The sequence below is a fragment of the Epinephelus lanceolatus genome, chromosome 10 (assembly GCF_041903045.1).
Source record: "Epinephelus lanceolatus isolate andai-2023 chromosome 10, ASM4190304v1, whole genome shotgun sequence".
Lineage (NCBI taxonomy): Eukaryota > Metazoa > Chordata > Actinopteri > Perciformes > Serranidae > Epinephelus > Epinephelus lanceolatus.
The window spans coordinates 17,451,729-17,470,861 of record NC_135743.1 but is presented as its reverse complement, the minus strand read 5'-3'; the positions used below and the strand labels follow the sequence as shown (position 1 = coordinate 17,470,861).

The 19,133-nt window shown below is 43.4% G+C and overlaps 1 protein-coding gene across 3 annotated transcripts in view; it reads right to left on the bottom strand.

Annotated features, from left to right (window-relative positions):
• The window catches only part of erfl1 (Ets2 repressor factor like 1), a 58,257-nt gene extending 47,323 nt beyond the window's left edge, over positions 1–10,934 (bottom strand). For 2 of the 3 annotated variants that reach the window (XM_033640039.2, XM_033640041.2), the window contains exon 1: positions 195–656. The gene's annotated coding sequence lies outside the window, so the exon portion shown is untranslated. Of the gene's footprint in view, positions 1–194; positions 657–10,476 lie in introns of those variants that run through there. The other variant, XM_078171702.1, reaches the window with a different exon arrangement.
• Positions 10,935–19,133: the final 8,199 nt, after the last annotated feature.

Sequence of the window (19,133 nt, the reverse complement as noted above, 5' to 3'; positions counted from 1 at the left end):
ACACAGCAATCCTTAAATAGATAAACACAGACAACACTAGCAATGGCAGAAATATTAAAATACACAATAATATCGCCGGCACAAATCCATCACTCTCACCATGCCGCACAACTTTTTTTTTTTCCACAAGACATTAATTCCCCAAAATAAAATAAAATAAAATCCACAATAAAATGTACAAATGCAAAACATACCTCCGCTTTTTATTTTCAGGAAGTGCTGTTAAAGCTCTCACCGGCTGAAGTGCGACCAGTCTATCCACACGCATTCACTCTGACGGCGCAGCGAGCCAGCGACCGGAGAGGCAGCACTACTACCAACCTGAACCCGAGGAGGAGAGCAGAGGGAGGGAGGGGAGACGAGGAGGAGGAGGAGGGAGGAGGGAGGATAGAAGAGGAGGTGTGCATCTCTCTCTCTCTCTTTCTCTCTCTCCCTCTGTGTGTGTGTGCGCGCCTGTGTAAGTAGTTAATTAGTAAATCCCCATTCGCTGTGCCTCGGGTCGGTTTGTTTTCCCCGGTCGACAAGCCGAGAGGAAAGAGAATTTGAAGTAGGATTCGACCCGTTTCCGCTCCTGTGTCTCATATATGAGGTTTGTGTGTGTGAGAGAGAGGGTGTGTGTAATGGTGTGTGTGTGTGTGTTTTCTCTTTTAGGGCTCTCTTTGCAACCACCAAGAGGAGCCTGTCTGCCTCTGTCTCACCTCCAAGCCACGAGGAGTCACCAAGATGCTGACCCCCAAAAGTTGCTCAACTTGATTCAGGGAGCAATTCTCCAAAGAGGCAAAGGAAGAGGTGGCATGGAGAAGTTACTGGTGCCACTGCAAGTGGGATTCAAGTCTGAAACTATAGAGGATCACTGCCACTTCCTCTCTGTAAGTGGAGTAAAATGCAACCTGACCACAGAGATATTTTCCTCCTCCTCTTCTATGAATATAAAGGAAACCTAAAACGCCACTCACCAAAGGTCGAGCTTCACCTGTCAGTCTGGCTTCAGCAGAAGAAGAAACTCACTGTTGTCAACATTTTCCCTGCAGCAAAATCCACAATACGATGAAACACATTATCTGTCTTCAACTCAATAGCATCACTTCTATCAATCGTCTGAATAAATGAACTCACACACAAACACACCTGCGCACACACACACACACACACACACACACACACACACACACACACACACACACACATACAGAGCGAGAGTAGAGGAGAGCATGCCCTGGCTCCCGTGCCAGTAAATTGACTCTGCCCTTAACAAACTTTAATTATTTAATTGATCCCCAATCAGCAACTTAATAATCAATTAGGTAAACCTATGGAGCTCACTTGAGCGCAGAGAGCCGGAGTCTATGACAAGGGAATCACAAGAGGAGAGGAGAGGTGAGGGGATCGAAGGATGAGGGAGAAAAGGGGGACTGGAGCTGGAAGGAAGAGCGGGATGCTGCGGTGTCTGCTGGGTGTCTAGTTGGAGTTAGGCTGATTTATAATGTCTCTGACAAGGGAAGAAAAGGTCAAATTCTTGAACTGATAACACAACATGCACCCACTGGTAAAAAGGGGAAGGGTCAGAGCAGCACTGACCAGACGCTGGAGGTAAAAAGAAGCTTTTGAGGTGATTATTTTATTGGTATGTCTTGTTTTAGTGCTGAGCTGGACTGTGAGGTAACTGGTGCTGATGGGTTGACTGGAATTAGAGTTGAAATGATTGGTCAGAATTTGTGTTAAACTTTTTAATGCTGGACATTGACTGGTTTCAGCTTCTTAAATGTTAGATTTTTAAAAATTTCTGTTTTATATCATTGTGAATTTGATATGTTTGGGTTTCAGACCATTTTATGAGGATGTCACCTTTGGATTTTCCACTATTTTCTGACATTTTATTGATTAAATGTTTGATTAACTAATCAAGAAAATATTCAGCAGATGAGTTAATAATGAAAACAATCATTAGTTTCAACCCTAATTTAAATTTTTATAGAAAGCAAATTAAGTCCTCAGTCCCTCACACACCTCTGGGTTTTAATCGGTATGATTTCAAACAAAAAAATTGGTATACAAAACTGTTGGGGTCCAAAAACATTAAATATATGGAGCAGTAATGGTACAATGTGGCCATGGTCACAGCCATACATCACCACACACTCAGATACAACCCTCACACCTCTTTATCGCCCTCTAGTGTCGACTGCTGCTCTCAGCCTTCTATCACTCCTCGTTAACCCCTCCAGCTGACACTTTCTCAGCTCCTTGCCCAGATTTTTTTTGGGGTTCACACCTGCACAAAGCTGCACCGCATGCTGCTTTTGTGTATTTGATTGTGTGTATTTTTTTTCCTTACTGTATCTCCTGCTTGACTGTGTGTTAGGAGCAGGGAGTATCAGACGCTCACACACTCAGCAGATGAAAGCTTTGCCAATACTGCGAGTCCCCTGAGGGTCATGGCAATATTGATGTGACCACTGGTGTGTGTGTGCTGCCTGTGCATGACAGCATTTGCACATGTATGCAGTGTCTGTTGCACTTGTGTTTGTCACCTCTAAAATCCAAAAAGGGCAAAAGCAGGAGTGGACACACGCCGAAACGTGCCAGTAACCTCTAAGCACTGATCTCAGACCAGCACGTTCTGATGTCCACAGCGGGGGCGTTTATTTATTTATTTTCTTTCCCCCGCTGATCCCTGCTCAGCAGCTGGAGCGTCTGCGCCTCCGACACCTGGGAGGTATATGTGACAGAGTGGGGAGGCGCTGGAAGAGGATGAATAACTGACCTATCACATCCCCATTGACTGAGTTAATTAATATAAGTAGAGCAGGGGATTCTTAGCTCACTTTTCACTGTATGGATTTGCTGTCTCCTCACATTTGGTATGTTTTATGTCTATTCAATGCAAATCCAATGTGTTCTGTCCCGCAGCCCGATCATGACAGCTAATTTTGGTATGTGAGCTGTTCTGATAGGGCGGATTTTAATTGTGGCAGGACACAGGGCCTCGCTGTGACTGATTGATATCAAATCTCATGTGAATGGATGTCAAATTGCAGCAAGTGAACTGGTAAAAGGCTCGCAGCCTGTGCATTATATTTCCGCTTGAGGCTACTGTATACTTGTTGTCAGTCTCTGTGCATCTCATAGATCTGATAAAGCTGGAATGTGATGTTTTGAGAGAATAGAGGAGGTTCTTGTGGGCACGGAAATAAGAAGAGGGAAGCAGCGAGAGCAAGGGAGGAGGGACAGTGGAGGAAAGGACAAGGAAATCCTCATAGACTCTCGGACTCTCTTATACATGCAAACACTTTCTTCTTCTTTGAGGGTGTGAAAGACAAGAGAGAGGGAGGATGGGGGGGAGATGACACAAGCAGGACAGACAGGAAGACAGGCAGAAGAAGATGGGAAATGGAGAGAAAAGGAGGGGAAAGAGAGCAAGAAAGAGCTCCACTGCCTAGTCTTAATCTGAGCTGTTCTGATCAATAGCCCATTTCCCATTGTTGCCAGAGCTGTTCGATCGCTACACCACGGAATTAACACACCCACTTTAATCTAGGGGGAGAGGAGCGAGGGGAGGGAGGGAGAGGAGGGGGTGGACGGGAAAAAGGGGAAGAAGGGGGTTAAGGGGGTGAGTGGGGAGCAGCTGTGGAGGCATTCTCAAATGAAATCAAATCTAATTGTTATCACTGTAGCCGCTGCACTTATTACTACCACTGTTACAATTATCCACCCACCATATAGCTCTTTTTTCTCCCTCTCATACCTTCCGTCATGTGGTGTAAACTGGACGTAAATAATCCGAATTAGTGTTTATTTGTTTCATTTTGCCGGCTGCAGATTGGATTGGGTTGGGAGGCTGAGGGAGGGGGAGGCTCGGCTCACTCCTCGGTGACAGGGAATGGGGTTTGTGGTCAGGTATATTGTGCCGGATACGTTCTAACATCTGGGTGTCTCAATTCTGCTCAGCTGCTGGGAGACTGTCTCGGCGAGGTTTCACGAGATAATGCTGTTATGTTACGAGAATGTGTTTGCGATCGCAGCGTAACCTTGTTAAATGTTGGAGGATTTGTTCTGGTGGCACCAATCAGCCATTTTATTCCTGGCAGTCATCTCAAATCATTTTTTTCACGTGGAGCAACCTAAAAACATGATTTGAAAAGTCTCTTCACACAAATTACAAATATACATATATGTTCCCACGTGGTTCTAGTCATACAGCCATGCAGACAGTTTTGGCCTTATGTGGCCACAGTTTGAGATATTTGAACAAATCAATGGAGGTGAATGGCATTTCAATTGTTAGAAATTGCAGTTATAAATTCAACATCAATGTGTCTTTCCAAAAAATGAGTCCAGCATACTCAAAATAATCCACAGACCTCACTGTGAACATGTGAGTAGCTCTCATTTAAACTATTTCCAACTAAACAGAGGTTCACAGTTCAGAGCAAAATCTGTGGATTATCCAGAATATCCAGGACTTTGTTTCTGAAAAGAGGTGTTAGTCATGCTGCCGGCGTTGCTCTATGTTGATCATTTGGTCCAACACTTTGGTGCAGACTGAAATATCAACAACTTTCAAATGGATCATCATGAAAATTTGAACAGACATTCATAGTTCCCACAGGATGAAGCCTATCGACTTTGGAGATCCTCTGACTTTTCCTCTAGCGCTACTATGAGGCTGACATTTGTGGTTTTGAGTGATGTGTCTCAACAACTACCAGAAGGATTTCCATGGAATTTGTTAAACATGTTTAAACCCCACTCTGGATGAATTGTAATAACTTTGCTGATCCCTTAACATTTGATTTAGCCCAATCATCAAGTCACATTTTCAGTGTATTGTTAATTAGCTTCAGCTGTACTTTGTGTTTAGTGCTAATCAACGTGTTAGCATTGTCATTGTGCTCGAATGCTAAAGCTAGTGTTTAGCTGAAAGCATCATAGTGTGCTAAGGTTCTGTATGTGACATTCAGAGCATTAATATAAGCTATGGTATGCTATGGTAAGATATAGAGGAGTAACGTTGTCCTGAGCAGAGAGTGAAGTCATGCTACCTCTGTGTGTGGTGTAATCCAAGCTTCTCTGTAGTTTGTTGTGGTAAAGCTAGCTCACCGCTGCCACTTTGCACTTGCTCAAACAGCGGTTACGGCTGATATGCAGATGTCACTGGCACAGAAGCGGGGCGCCCAACCCCAGCTCTGTCAGCACTGTCCCTGTTGTTTAGCACCATTTATAGTGTTTACCTTTTTAGCTGTTGGCTCAGACTCCTACATGTTTAAAGCCAAGTCCAGACATCTTGCACACTCTGAATTTTGCCTAGAGCCCTGTTCAGTAAACCCTCATAGAGACACTAACATGACTGTACACCTTTAGTTAAAGGTGATTTTTTAATGCTGTAAGCACCAGAATTGAAATTCCATTCAAGTCCACTGTATTGGAATAGAGGCAGAAAATGAAAACAAAATCAGTTGTGCCGCTACATACAAGAAGTAAGTGAGAAAATATCCAAGTTTCTTTTTTGTTGTTTTTTTATATTTGGGTGTGAACAGACTCTTTAAATTTTCTGGATTGTGCAGCTATTTTAAAACAGCCCAGCTGGCCACCAACGTTTTCTAACGATGGTATTTGGTTGAATTTCGGTTGTGACGTCGGGTGACCAAAATTAAATATCAGGACAACGTCTAATGCTGAGGTCAATTGATACAGAATCCTGACGACAGATGACGTTGACATTTTGTTGGTTTAAAGTTGTGTTGCTAAGTAACCAAAATCCAACATCTTCCAAAAATTTAATGCCAACGCCATCTTAATGCAGAATACCGACATTTGGTTGTAGGGTATCAAGAACGCAACCCAACATCTGCGGAAAAAAATCATAATGTTAACATCGACATGGAATTCTAACATTATTAGACATTTAAAATATCATCAACCCGATTTTCATTCCAACCAAAATTTAACATCTGTCAGACGTAACAGTCCGACATCGTTCTGACGTCATTTTTACGTCTGGTGCCAGCAGGAGGTAAGTCTGTATTAAATGTATTGTTTATGGTCACTTGAAACTGAAACTCATCTTGGGTGCAATGTTGTACATCATAAATACATCAACTGCAGGTGCGATGAGTCTTTGACTTCAACGAACCGTGGCATGTATAGCGATTATAGGTTGCTACATTCAACAAATGAAATGTAATAAGCATCAGCTTTGAGACTAACCATCATGTCATATCATACAGAGCGTAAGCAATCTATTCAAAATCCATTGGTCACACCACATTTAGCCAATATTTCTATGTGGTCATGAGACATAATGAAACATATGGTACATTTCTTTAAGGGAGATACGTGAAGTTCAAGATATACGTGCTGCATATTTTGAACTGCTCTGATTAAAGAGACCAAACAGGTAACCAAAGTCTTTTCCCCTCTCACAACAAAGCTTCCAATTACTAATTCCATTACTAAAGTGAATACTTGTGCTTTCTCAGTACCAACACTTGAGTTTAGCTGTTGAATATTGTAGTCTACAGCTTTGGGTGTTGCCAGCGGAGTCTTTGCTTACTGCCTTCCACTGAGACAGCTCGAGGGGAAAACACAGCACAGAAGCTCTTCCCTGCCACCCGAGGCTATACCCAACTTTTCCTCCAATCTATTCTACTTACTCTAGTTCTTTTGAAGTCATTTCATAACAGAGCAATTTTCTCGTTAGCGTTTGGCTTTAATTGTGGGTAATTAAGCGTGCTCCAGCAGTAGAGAGAGCGCTGTTCGGAGGACTGGGGGGAAATTAGCCGTAGTTCAGCTGTGAAATACGGGGTTAAGTGGGAGACGGGGCAGGGAGAGGAGAGAGCCGAGGGGGGTCAGTGACTCCAAAACAGGGGGCACGCTGTCGTAAAGGAAAGCTGCTTTGGGTGCAGCGGAAGATGGAAAGGCAACAGAGGGAAAGTGGGGAGCACAAATAGGTAGTTTTAGCAAGAGGCACAATTCAAACAGAAGCTCAACAGGGCTGAAGGAGGCACTGTGGGGAATGCAAGAGAATAATGATCATTTGGAAAAGGAAGGAGAAACAAATGAGTGGACACAAGCTCAAGAGATTAAATTTGTGCCAGCGTGCTGACAGAGGAAATACACGTGGGGAGCATGAAAAATACAAATAGGAGAAGGCAGATTTTGGCAATATTTGCATGTCATCATATTGTAATTTGCGCATTTTATGCATGATTTAGTACAATAGCAATAATGCATGTAAATGGCAGGTTTTTGATCACTAATGCAGGGGTATCGGATTGGAACTCTGTATCGGCCAATTTGCAAGTTCAGGAATCGGAATTGTTATCGGTAAGGAAAAAATGGTATTGAAACATCTCTACAACAGATAATTGGAGAAATGCTCAATATAAAGAAAATATTCTGCATGAGAAAATATGTATTATTATTTGACAGGTGCAGGACTGCATGTTTCAGCAAGCATTACTACAAATGTCATGCACATCTGAAGCTTTTATTAACAGGTGCATCGAGTCAAAAATTCAGATGAAGATTTTAGGACCAAAACATCATTAATAAACTGAGTGATCAAGAGTGTGCGGGACTTTTAGTTTCTTCACACTTAAGTAAACAAAATGAGTGCATTTCATACCACTGCCTCACCCGAAGCAACAGTGTGTGTATGTGTGTGTGTGTATACAAGCAAAACCCTGTGGTGGCACTAACTGTCACCAAGTGGATTATGGACTTTACACAGAGTGACCCTTGATTAAATGCAGCACCCTGCTGAATAGAGCCCCTGCCCCTCGCATCCATTAATGCTTTTATTTTAACCCCGTAACAGCTATAAACGTCGGTGTGGCCATAAAGCAGATGAGGAATGATTGGAGTCATTGACTGTACTGTCAAATGCTCAGTGGATGGGGACATACTCCGCTGGGCCCTTTATGAGCGCTCCATCCCTCGGAGGAACCATCCGCACTGACTATAATGAACCTGTTAAAGCCTCTATAAATATTGGCTCCCATGCTTAGTGATCGTTTGAATACCTCTGAAATAGAGCGCCGTTTGCAAACAAGTGGCTGGGCGTTCGAGGAGGTGAAGCTAATACCTAATCAATGGAGGGACGCTCCCTTGCAGTGGGCCCTCGCCGAGTCTTGATTCATACGGAGGGTGCGGATATAATGTGGTTTAGAATAAGCACAAAACTGCCGTATTGATTAACACATTATCAGTGTCAATAGGAAAAGTTCTTTCAGGAAGAAGTGGAAACTGCTGGGGTATTGGCATGGTGATGCAGAAAAGAACACATATCAAGACTGCGGTGGGAACTAATCATCTCCCTGTCAGTCTTAAGTCAGAGGAATTCAGACTCAAGAAGTCTCAGGCAGGGTCACTCCCTGTTGGGAGCCGATGGTACAGATAGGATGTGAGTCCAGGTTCTTCAACCTCAGGAAATCCAAAGATTCCCCAGTCGACAAAAGGAAGATTTTCTCCATGATAAGGGGGGATGTAGATTCACGAAGTCTTACGTGAGGCTACTGTGCTACATTTCAACTACTTAAAGGAGAATAACACTGAAATTCACAGCTGAATCATGAAAATGTAGGCCTGAATTACCCAACATAATCCATATCACTGTGAGATACTCCAGTCAAACGGGGTGTACACCAGACTCATCCACCTCTGCATCTAATGTGATTTTTGACTTGCAAAGCAAACATGAACTGATAAAAGGCGGTTTCTCCTCATGTATTCATCTAAAAAAAGGGGAACATCTCAACAGGCCACTCATCAGTTGCATTGTTAATCAGTGTAAAGTATTTACGAAGTGCAATAATTCATGAATGATGTCAAAAATGAAAAGCTGCATCTCCTGTCACCAAAATACAAATGACCACTGACGAATCACAGTGGCTTTTTAAAAGGAAATGTTTCATCTGAAGCAGCAAAACACAGGCACAAAAAAGTCAAACTGACCAAATGAGCAGGACTCAAAACTACGGTCTATCTGTACAGCTACTAAGGTTTTACCGGAAGCGTTGAGTTTGCATCACATGAGTTAAATGTGTGAATGTCAACTTTGTGTGTTCAGTCACATTTGTCAGGGTATTGTCTCGTGTATTTTCATGTGTAATTGCATGGCTAACACAGACACTGGAGATGATCTACAAATGAGAAAATCAGCTGAAGCCATCTCAGTTTTACAAGTGTTTTTTAGGCCTTGTGCAACATGAACTTGAAATCTATGAAAAGGTCGTGACGACAGCCTTTTTGGTCACCTTACATCAGGAGAGGAACCACGAGCAAGGGAGGAACAGCTTTACACTTTTAACAATGCAAACAGTGAGCATCCGTGCCATATTTAATCAGTGTTTGCCCTGGTAAAATGTTAAAAAGAAGCCTAATGTCAAAGACATTTCTGGGTAATTATCTTGAAAAATCGCTATCATAAAACTACAAACGTTAAAGGTGCTTGACGGTGCAAAACATCCAGAAAGCAATCACTCAAGGATCTGATCCATATGTACTGTGCGTGATGAGAAAGCCTATGTGACCTTGACCTCTTGAGCTGCACTGGCTTGTTTTGAAACTGAAATCATGAAGATAACAGCTGGCAAAGATGTATAAACTCAACCAAACACTGTGCGAGTTCATATAGGGTCAGTCGTCCATTCTGTATCAAAGCAACAGCACCAGAGGGTATGTATTAACTGGGCAGCAAAGATTATAGTCTCACTTCTCTGCCCTCTGCTTGTGTCTCTTCGACATATGATGCTGAGAGCTTAAACTCAGTGAAATTTTCTTTCATTACGGCATCTGCAAGTTAAATATGAGCATTTTGTTATGCTTAGAGATATGAAAATGGTGTCAGAAAGCTGCTACATGCATATTCTTGTGGTCTAGGAAAATACAGATAGCTTAAAGGACAGGGTCATAATTAAGTCTATGCATATACATGTACATAAGACTGCAGCTGCATGGTTATGGTCACCTTTAAGCAACAATTCCATACCATAAACATACCTAGAAGTCAACAAACTAAAATAAGGACCTGCACGCGCATATGCACGACCTGGGCAACTTTTTTGAAGTGGATCATTCCCCAAGTTCATGTTCCACTTCCCCTACCGCTCTTATACTTTTCATCTCACATTTGTCTGGCATCAGCCTCTTTCTCTTCAACGTTTGAGTCCCCGAAGCCGCAGTAGGATATAAATCACAAATGCAACGTACAAACACGTTTTCACTTTAAAGCAAAACCCTTTTAGGAATTGTTGCCGGTCTATTTGGAGGGAGACGTATTGCGTACTGCGCGCTGTTCGACAACTCTCCGGCGCAGGAGCGTACACAGCCTACATCAATCAATTTCTGCAGGAGGTGCGCATGTTTCCCTCTCACCAAAGTGCATTATATTTCTCATGAGAATCTTATCCCTGACGCGTTTCTCAATTATTAATGCCACTTGTCCATAACAGAATAGGGAAGTAGGATGCTTACCTTCACCGATGCACCTTCATTGACTTGACCAGCGGCTCCCACTTGGGTTGTTGGGAATCCTGTCGACGTGCGCAGAGGACTGATGGTAATCTGGGCAATTTAACAGATCGGACCGCGCATCCTTCCTCTTGCATTAAACTACATCGGTGAAGAGTTACACTGGCATGATCTATGAGTGGCAATGTGAGTGAGTACCGCCCGTAGGGGGGAGAGGACAGAAAAAATCAAGATGAGTGAGATGGGGAAGCAGCGCGCAGGACTGGAGCGGGAGAAAAGTTGTCCTCGGAGCAACAAAAAGTTGACAGGAAAAAAAGGGACTCCACTGCCACCAGCTGCTGTCCGAAATTGGTATGATGTAGTTTTACATAAGCAATCTAACCCCCCCCAAAAAAGGAAAGCAGGGAGAAGCTGGCAGGTGTGAGGGGAAGACAGGCGCGAAGGGGAGAGATCCGGGCGCAGAGAGGGATGAGAGGATGAGAGCGCAGAGAGAAACAGAGAGAGAGGGGGGGGGGGGGGGAGGCAAAAAGGAGCTGAGCCTGAACCTCCACCTCACATCAGCCCGGCTGCATTTAAGTTTCTATCAGCTGCAGACTGTGTTGTGCACGTGTTCCCGTGGACGTGAGACAGAAAATTGACCTGCACGGTGAAGAGACCGCACAAGGAAAATATATGTAGACGGGTGGTGGCCAGAAAGCGGATCGATCGGGTTATAATTTTGTCCAAAGTCGAGGGAAAATAAAGTTCATGGAGGAATGAAATTTGAAAACAGATGGCGAATCCCGTCGCCCCTAAATAAGATTCGATCTCTGGGAATGGAGTGTAGATAATATTTGGTTGGACGTTTGATGAAAATGACGGATTTTTCATTTTGGACAGGTGGGGGTAGATGGAGTGAGGGGAGACGGGAGGAGGAGGTGTGAGAGGAGGGTGGGGGGCAGCGTGGAGGTGAAAGAGGGTGGATATGATGTGTCTGGGGACAGAAACTAAACTTGGGAGAGGAGGACGCAGTGTTTTTCCCCCCTTCAGATTTCATCCAAGGATCTCATCCCCTTTCTCCATTTGCCCCCAGTGCGCACACAATACCCCCCACCCCAGACACACACACCTCCCCTCACTTTCCTCCACCTCACCCCGCAAAGAGGGGCGGCGGGTGGAAGGAGGAAAAGGAGAGAAAACAAGAATACCAAATAAATGAGAAATTTTCGTACAGGCCCCGCTTCCGTGCGTTCCATGCTAGCAATAACAATTAAATATCGACCGCTTTCCCGGCCGGAGAGAACCTGAGATACCCAGAGACTGCCAAGTACCGAGACCCCCCCTCCCCTCCCCTCCATTTCTCCCCATCTTCCACATATGCACTCACTCACTCCCTCACTCTCCTCCTTTTCTCGTCATCCCCTCCCTATATACCTCTTTTCCTTCTAATCCAAGTCCATCAGGCCAATCTCTTCTAATTTGGTGTATCTCATTTCTCTTGATTCCATCCCACAACCCATTTCAGCTCCACTTTTATCATTGCTGATTTGGGGGTGGCCTCTCGGACACACTCCCATTTTCTCTCAATGCGAGAGGACTTCCTCACACCATGCATGTTAGTTTATCAAAATCAATTATGGGTTTGAGATTCGCGTTCCCCTTTGGATGTGGAGAGCTGCGAGCTACACTGGCAGCACTCTGCCTCAGCTTCGCTCTGACAATTGATGTGTCATTTTCAGCACATCTGTGTGTCTGCTTTTCAACACAACATGCTTACAAAGACACTTATTGACCCAGCATTGTGCTATTAAAATATGCTGTGTTTAAAAGGAGAGTAAATACAGACACAAATGTGTTGGGAATTAGCAAAAAAAATGCTGCACAGGAATGTCAAAACCAAGAGGAAAAGAGATGTCAGCGTGAGACTGCAGCTAAATGGATAAGCAGTGAGATCACTGTGATGCTTTGGGAATCTTACTTTGTGTTTTCCTCATGGCACAGATTTCTTGGATGAATTCAGGTTTGGTGAGCTATAATTTGGTGGTCTGTCATACCAGTCAGAGATAAAAGTGCACAAATAAATGCTGCAGAGGTTGGTCACAACTAGATTAAGGAGATAAACATGTCAAATGGCATGTTTTTGGCTATGAGTTGTTATAAAATGGCAAAAAAGATGAGCTCCTGACTCCTTGAGAACATCTTTCCTCTTACTGGACTGTGTAGTTTCCTTTTATGGTGGACGAATAGACTCTTGGTGTTTTATGAAACCTCTGAGAATCATTGTAAAATGTGGCGAGCTATAATTTGGTGGGATTAGAGACGGTCTAAAAGATAAAAGTGCACATGCATTTGCAGCCCATATTGTTTCTTGACCTCTGGCAGGATTTTTCTGTGCCATACACGAATGCACCTTCTGGCCATTTATTTCAAAACCTGTGTGGCTCCTTGTGCAATATGATGACCTGTAATCTAGTGCTCTATATCCAACAGGGAACAATAGAGTCTGGGGGGGTTTCAGACTTTAGACAAAAAGACAAACAGGTAGACTCCATTCCTTTGCAACAACCTCCTTTTGTTGATTGACGGGCCCCCTGGATTTGTGCAACTCGTGACAAGACTGCTAGAGGAGTGGCATTATGTTGGACTTATAAGTCCTGAGCACGCCAATGCCAACTTTCCAAACGAATTGCACAACTATCAAAAGTTTCTCCATCATTGTCGTTGTGTCTTCTCTCACTCCTCTTTATATTTTTTTTCCGCCTCAGAACTTCTCTCTGCTCGCACCCAAGCCATTCAATTTCTATTTATTTCACCCCCACCTCACCCACTCCTCCACCCCTCCACTCCTCGAGCTCTCCCACCCCGCCACCCAACACCTCCTCTCGGTCTCCCTCATCCTCCTTCTCATCTCTCCTTTTTCACACCTCTCCGCATCCCCTCGCTCGCTATTAAAACCCATTCTTCCCCTGTTGTCGCCCTAATTCTCCTCTCCTCCATCCCGCCGTCTTTTCCCTTTTCCTTATACTTCCCTCCACCTCGTTATCTCCCCCGTTTGACTTTAATTAGTTAATGCATTAATTATCTACGCCCCAATACCTGCACCATTAACATACCCTCTCCTCCCCGTGGCTCCCCTCTCTGCCTCACCCCGAGGCCTCTGGGCTGGAGATGCTGTGTGGACACACGGGTGGATGCGCGCACACGCACAGACACACAAAACTGTTCCCTCCCTCCCTCTTTTTTTTTTTTTTTTTTTTACCCCATGCCTCTTTTTCACTCTATTTCTCGCTCTTCCACTCTTTGCCCCCTACCTATTTCCCCCCAAGTCATCTCTCTCCCCCCGTCTATCTTTCTTCTGCCCCCCTATACTCTCCTCTTTTTCTCTCTGTGCCTTGCAGTCGCCTCTGCCGGCTGGTCTCTCTCCCCGGCGACGGAATTATGAAAAATGCGCCCATCGACAGAGCGCCTCAGCTTCGATTAGCCGAGATGGGACATGACAGGCCGCGATCAATACTTATACCGTCCTATAACGTGTCAACTAATGAATCAATCTCGGCTAAATTTTCCATTTTTCAAAAGCCGACGCGAGAGACTGGAATATCCTCTTTTGTAAAGATATTATTATCGATTTCGTCGGCAATTTGACATCGGGGGTAGTTAATTCCACTCTAGAATAAAATTGAAAACACTTGAGATTGAAGTGAGAGAGGGAGAGAGAGAGGGGGGAGGGAGAGGGGAGGGGAGGAGGAGAGGAGGGGAGGCAAGGGCAGGCAGGAGGGGAGGGGGAGACGGCTGTTGACTTGATAAAAGAGAATGGGAAGATGGAAGGAAGGGGAAAGGGGATAGGAAGAAGAGATACTACTGGCAGTGTTGCAGAGACACAAGCACTATCTATCTATCTATCTATCTATCTATCTATCTATCTGAGAATAAACATGAGACAGAAAGACAGGAAGGAGACACTTACGTTAGATTATGAGTCCTAAATGTCCTAAAATCTAGAAACACTCCTGTGTACACGCTACAAGGCTGCTGCAACTGTATTTGCTTTTTTGCAAAGATGAGTAAGGACGTTGAAAGATTAACAACAGGCAAATCATTATATCTATCCATCTATGCATCTATCTATCTTGAGTATAAATGTAAGATACAGACAGACAGGGATAAGACACTGACTATGATGAGGGTTGACAAAATAAATACCTGCACAACACAATCTAATATGGTCTTGCATTAAAATCTACCACATATATTAGACATATACTGTTCTATTTTTAATGCATCTGTGTCATAGAGGTGTTGTATGAATTTCTGAGGCTGTATATCCTGTTTCCTGCTCAAAGCACTCTCTTAAGCTATACACTCAAGAAATGCTGCTTTTGTTAGGCATTACAAAAGCTCGTCATGTGGTGAACTCTAGCCAGTGCTTGTGTCATTCAAGTGGTGTTTTTTGGTGTATGAATTATCAATGAGATGGTTAAAGAAATCCTAATTAGAAGCAATGTTGCATTTTGGGGCCCCTTTCTGAAGTACTTTCAGAGTTGCGAGTTAAACTGGAGATTTTATGTCTGTTTCTTGTTCTTGGTGCTTTATGGCAGTGTGCGCTCTGATAGAGTACCCCATCTTTCTGATCTTTCCTCCTTTCTTTTAATATTGAGCCTGACTTTCAGCTCATCTGTCATTTTTTGCACTGTTCAGGAGATGAAGGACCGTCCTACTGACGATATTCTGGCTCTTTTTAGGGGTTAGGGAATGGGGAGGATTGTGATTTGATTTCAAGCTGTGTTCCCCATCATACATAGGCTTTAAGTGTAATAGCTGCTGTGTAATCCTGTTAAAACTAAATCAAAATATTCTCGATAAGGAAAAAAAATGATGTTGCATTTCAGTGTTCAGTCGTGTTTGTCTGCTAAACTAAAAGGAAGTTAGCAGACTGGTTTGAGGCGATTTCAACAGCACCGTAAACGTTTTCTGTCATATTAACAAACCGTAAGTTATGATAACATCACCGCCTGTGTGTTCCCGTGCGCACACGTGCACACGCTTGACTCTGTGTGTGTGTCAGGAGGGGGGGAGAGAGGGAGGCAGAGAGTCAGCATGTGTGTCAGAGTGAAATATAGATGGAGGAGGCCGGTGTGTGTGAGGGTCAGCGAGGTGCAGTGTAACTGTCGACAATCACAGCCTTATTTACCTGTCAAAAACACTATCATCCCACACAGCCCCAGCCAAGCAATTTCTCCTGTCTCTTCCTCCCTCCTCTCCCTCACTCCCTTTCTCTCCCTCCCTCACTCTCTCCCTCTCTCTCTACCTCCAATTACAACCTAGAGGGCTATTTCTCTCCAGGACAAAAACACTCCCCACAAGCCCTCCCTCTCCTTTCCGATAGCCCCTTCTCTCTCCCCATCGTTTCTACCCTTCTCTCTCTTTTTTCCCACTCTCACCCGTTCTTTTCCTCTGCTGAGAGTTGGAGAGTGGAAATGAACAAGCTGTAAACACACACCACTTATCACAGTGTATGCTGTTGTGTATTTGTTGGCGAAGGCTGGCGAGGTGAAGGCTGTGGTATATGAGGCCAGAGGTGTGGGCTACTGTACCAGACGGAGAGACGTGAAATAAAGATGCACCACAGGTTGAAAGGCAGTTTGATCAATGCACTGCTGGTCGCTCACTACACCCTTCTGCTCTGAAGCTGCAACTGCTGAAATGTGCACGGTTACAGAGTATGTTGAATCTTTGTACAGACTGTGTAGGATAAGTCTTGTGCTGTCTGCTCTCGTATACTGTTGTGAGGCCCCGCTGTCCCTGAAGGATGCCGCTGTCAATATTCTATATTTTTGTTACTGTCAACAAATCCCAAATAAAAGACAAAAACCATCAATGAATTTATCCTACTAACAAAACTGTGTAGCCGAAGCCGGAAATAGCTTATTGCTCTCTGGTGACATGATCCTTCTGATAAACACAGGAATTGAAGCTAAGTTTATGTCAATCACACCACCTTGGTGCTATAAACACACCTGTGTATCCATCAACAGCTGAAAATAGTCTCTAATAAATGCGCTATATACTAATGTTTGAGTTAAGTTTGCTAAAAACTACAGTTTCCAGCTGTTTTGGGATATTACTGAGCCTTTTTTAAAATATGAAACTCTGTTTGTGTTCCTATAGGATATGAAGTATACTTAAGATTTAGGTCCTGGGCATCAGGCTGAACGCACAAAGAGGGTCACGAAGCGCGAAAGTATTAAAATATGGAGCACATTGTGGGTTTTTGTAGGTATAGAATACTAGCCTCATCCAAAAACAAGTTAGTAGGGTCATCAGCAATGTTTAATCTGAATAATTTAATTTCTGAATAAGAAATAAGGCGCTAGTTGTCTTTATCTGCTGCAAAGCTTTTTGATTTCCCCCCATCTGTCTTACTGCATAACACCGTGGTCACAGGCAGGTGCAACTACACTCAAGCCTGTGTACTCACTCTATAAACAAAACCTAAATGTATTAGATAAAAAGCCACGGGATCATCATCTTTTTTTCTAATTTTCTAACTTCTTATTCCACACTGATGCATGCCCACTGTTTAAAATCATTCATGATCTGTCCTCTTATAGGATGCCTGGCCTATGCTGGCAGCGGCAGTGGGAGGTGACCAGGCACCGAAGTTCAGTTGGTCAATCTGTTTCTTGGTTAAGGTAAAGAGGAAGTGGAATCCCCTCCCCACAAATGTTAAAGACTCAACCTTAAGCTCTTTCTTAAGTCAGCACAAAAATGTTATCGCCAGTGATTGGCTTGTTTTCATTGTATTCATCATACTGATTTTATTTATGATTTTTACACTGATGGACTTCTATGTATTGTTCTGTCTCATGTGTTGTATGTGCTGCTCTGTTGTTGTTATTTTTTAATATCTACCTGCCCAGTGACAACAGATGCAAATTAGCAGCTAGCTAACTCTGGTGCAATTGCTTGTAACTGTGCTCTGTCCCTGCAAAAACATAAACAATACAAAAAAATCCTTTAAAGAATGAAAAGAGTGGGGAGTCGGTAGCATAGTGGATAGTGCCGGCATCCCATATACAGAGGTGATGCCTCGCTGCAGCGGTCGTGGGTTCGACTCCGGTTCACAACCATTTGCTGCATGTCACCCCCCCACTCTCTCTCTCTCACTCCCCCATTTCACTCTCTCCTGTCAATTAAAGGCAAAAGCCCGAAAAAATAATCTTAAAAAAAATATATATATGAATTGCTACACATATATTATGTTGGTTTAGTAGTGTCCAGTGTAGAGCATTAAGTTGTATTACAATGTCACTGTAATAAACTTAAAACACAGAAATCTACAACGCTGTTGTGAGTATTACGGTTTTAACTGTTCTGCTGCATTTAGGAGATTGGGTGCTGGATTTCAAGAAGAGAAAAAAAGTTTTTTTTATGGCTGACCATGTCACCAAAACACTAGGAAGGCAAAAAAACAGACAATATCCCTTCAATTTGGATGTTTTTGAGACAAAGAACATAATGGCTATCCAAAAAGTACTGTGCTGAATACTTTGAGCATGGCACTGTCCGTGGTGCTGAAGTTGTTTTCCCTCAGAGGAGAAATATTTTTATATTTATGTTGTATTTAGCCTCCGAAGTCACAAACACAATACGTCTTTTGGGAGTTGGGGGGCTCCATAATGTTCAAACCACTCTCATTAGATATAATCAAAATGTATTAGTAATATCCATTACTTGTAGTACGGCCTAGTGAATACATTGTTTTAGAAATTCATCTTTACTTTTTGTCATTCTCCTATTAAAGGAACAGTGTTTAAGGAGATTTAGTGGCATGTTAGCGGTGAGGACTGCAGATTGCAACCAGCTGAAACGTCTCACGGTCAGAATTCCTTCAGTGTTCATTGTTCAGGAGGTTTTTACTGAGAGTGTATTTATCCACAGAGGTCTCTTCCTACATTTCAAATCAGTGTTTCTGGGTCCCCCACTAGCTCACCTAGTAGAGCATGCACCTGTGTAAAAAGGCCGTGTCCTTGCTGCAACAGTTTCGGGTTCCCTTTGCTGCGTGTTATTCCTCCTCTCTCTGTCTCCTTCTTCATGCTATAGCTGTCCCGTCAAATAAAGCCCTACAAATATCTTAAAAAATTGCCAATGTGTGCTTGCCTTTAATCTGATCCAGACGCTCGGGAGGTTTTTACCTGAAGCTAAATTATCCACAGGGGTCTGTTCCTCGCCAAAACAAACAGACCCAGTGATTTACACTGGTAAAAACACTGAGTAAAGCAGTTCCGTGTGTTTTATTAATGCTCTTTTTGCGGAGGGGTTGCTTATGGTGGGTGACACAAAGACCCGACCATATCTTGAACCAGTTTTTGGTTTGTCTGTTCTGGGCTACTGTAGAAACATGCCTGTGCAACATGGCGATCTCTGCGGATGTGGACCCGCGTGCTATGTAGATATAATCGGCTCATTTTAAGGTAATGAAAACACAACGCCTCTTATTTTCAGGTGATTACACACTAAAGAAAACATACTGATTACATTATATAACATTTCTGCCAATATATCCTCCTAAATCCTACACATTGGACATTTAAAGGAAATGTTTATATGTATCTGGTTTGGCACCACAGTGACACCGACAAACACACATTGTGTATACGTGTTTGTGTATGTCTGTGTGT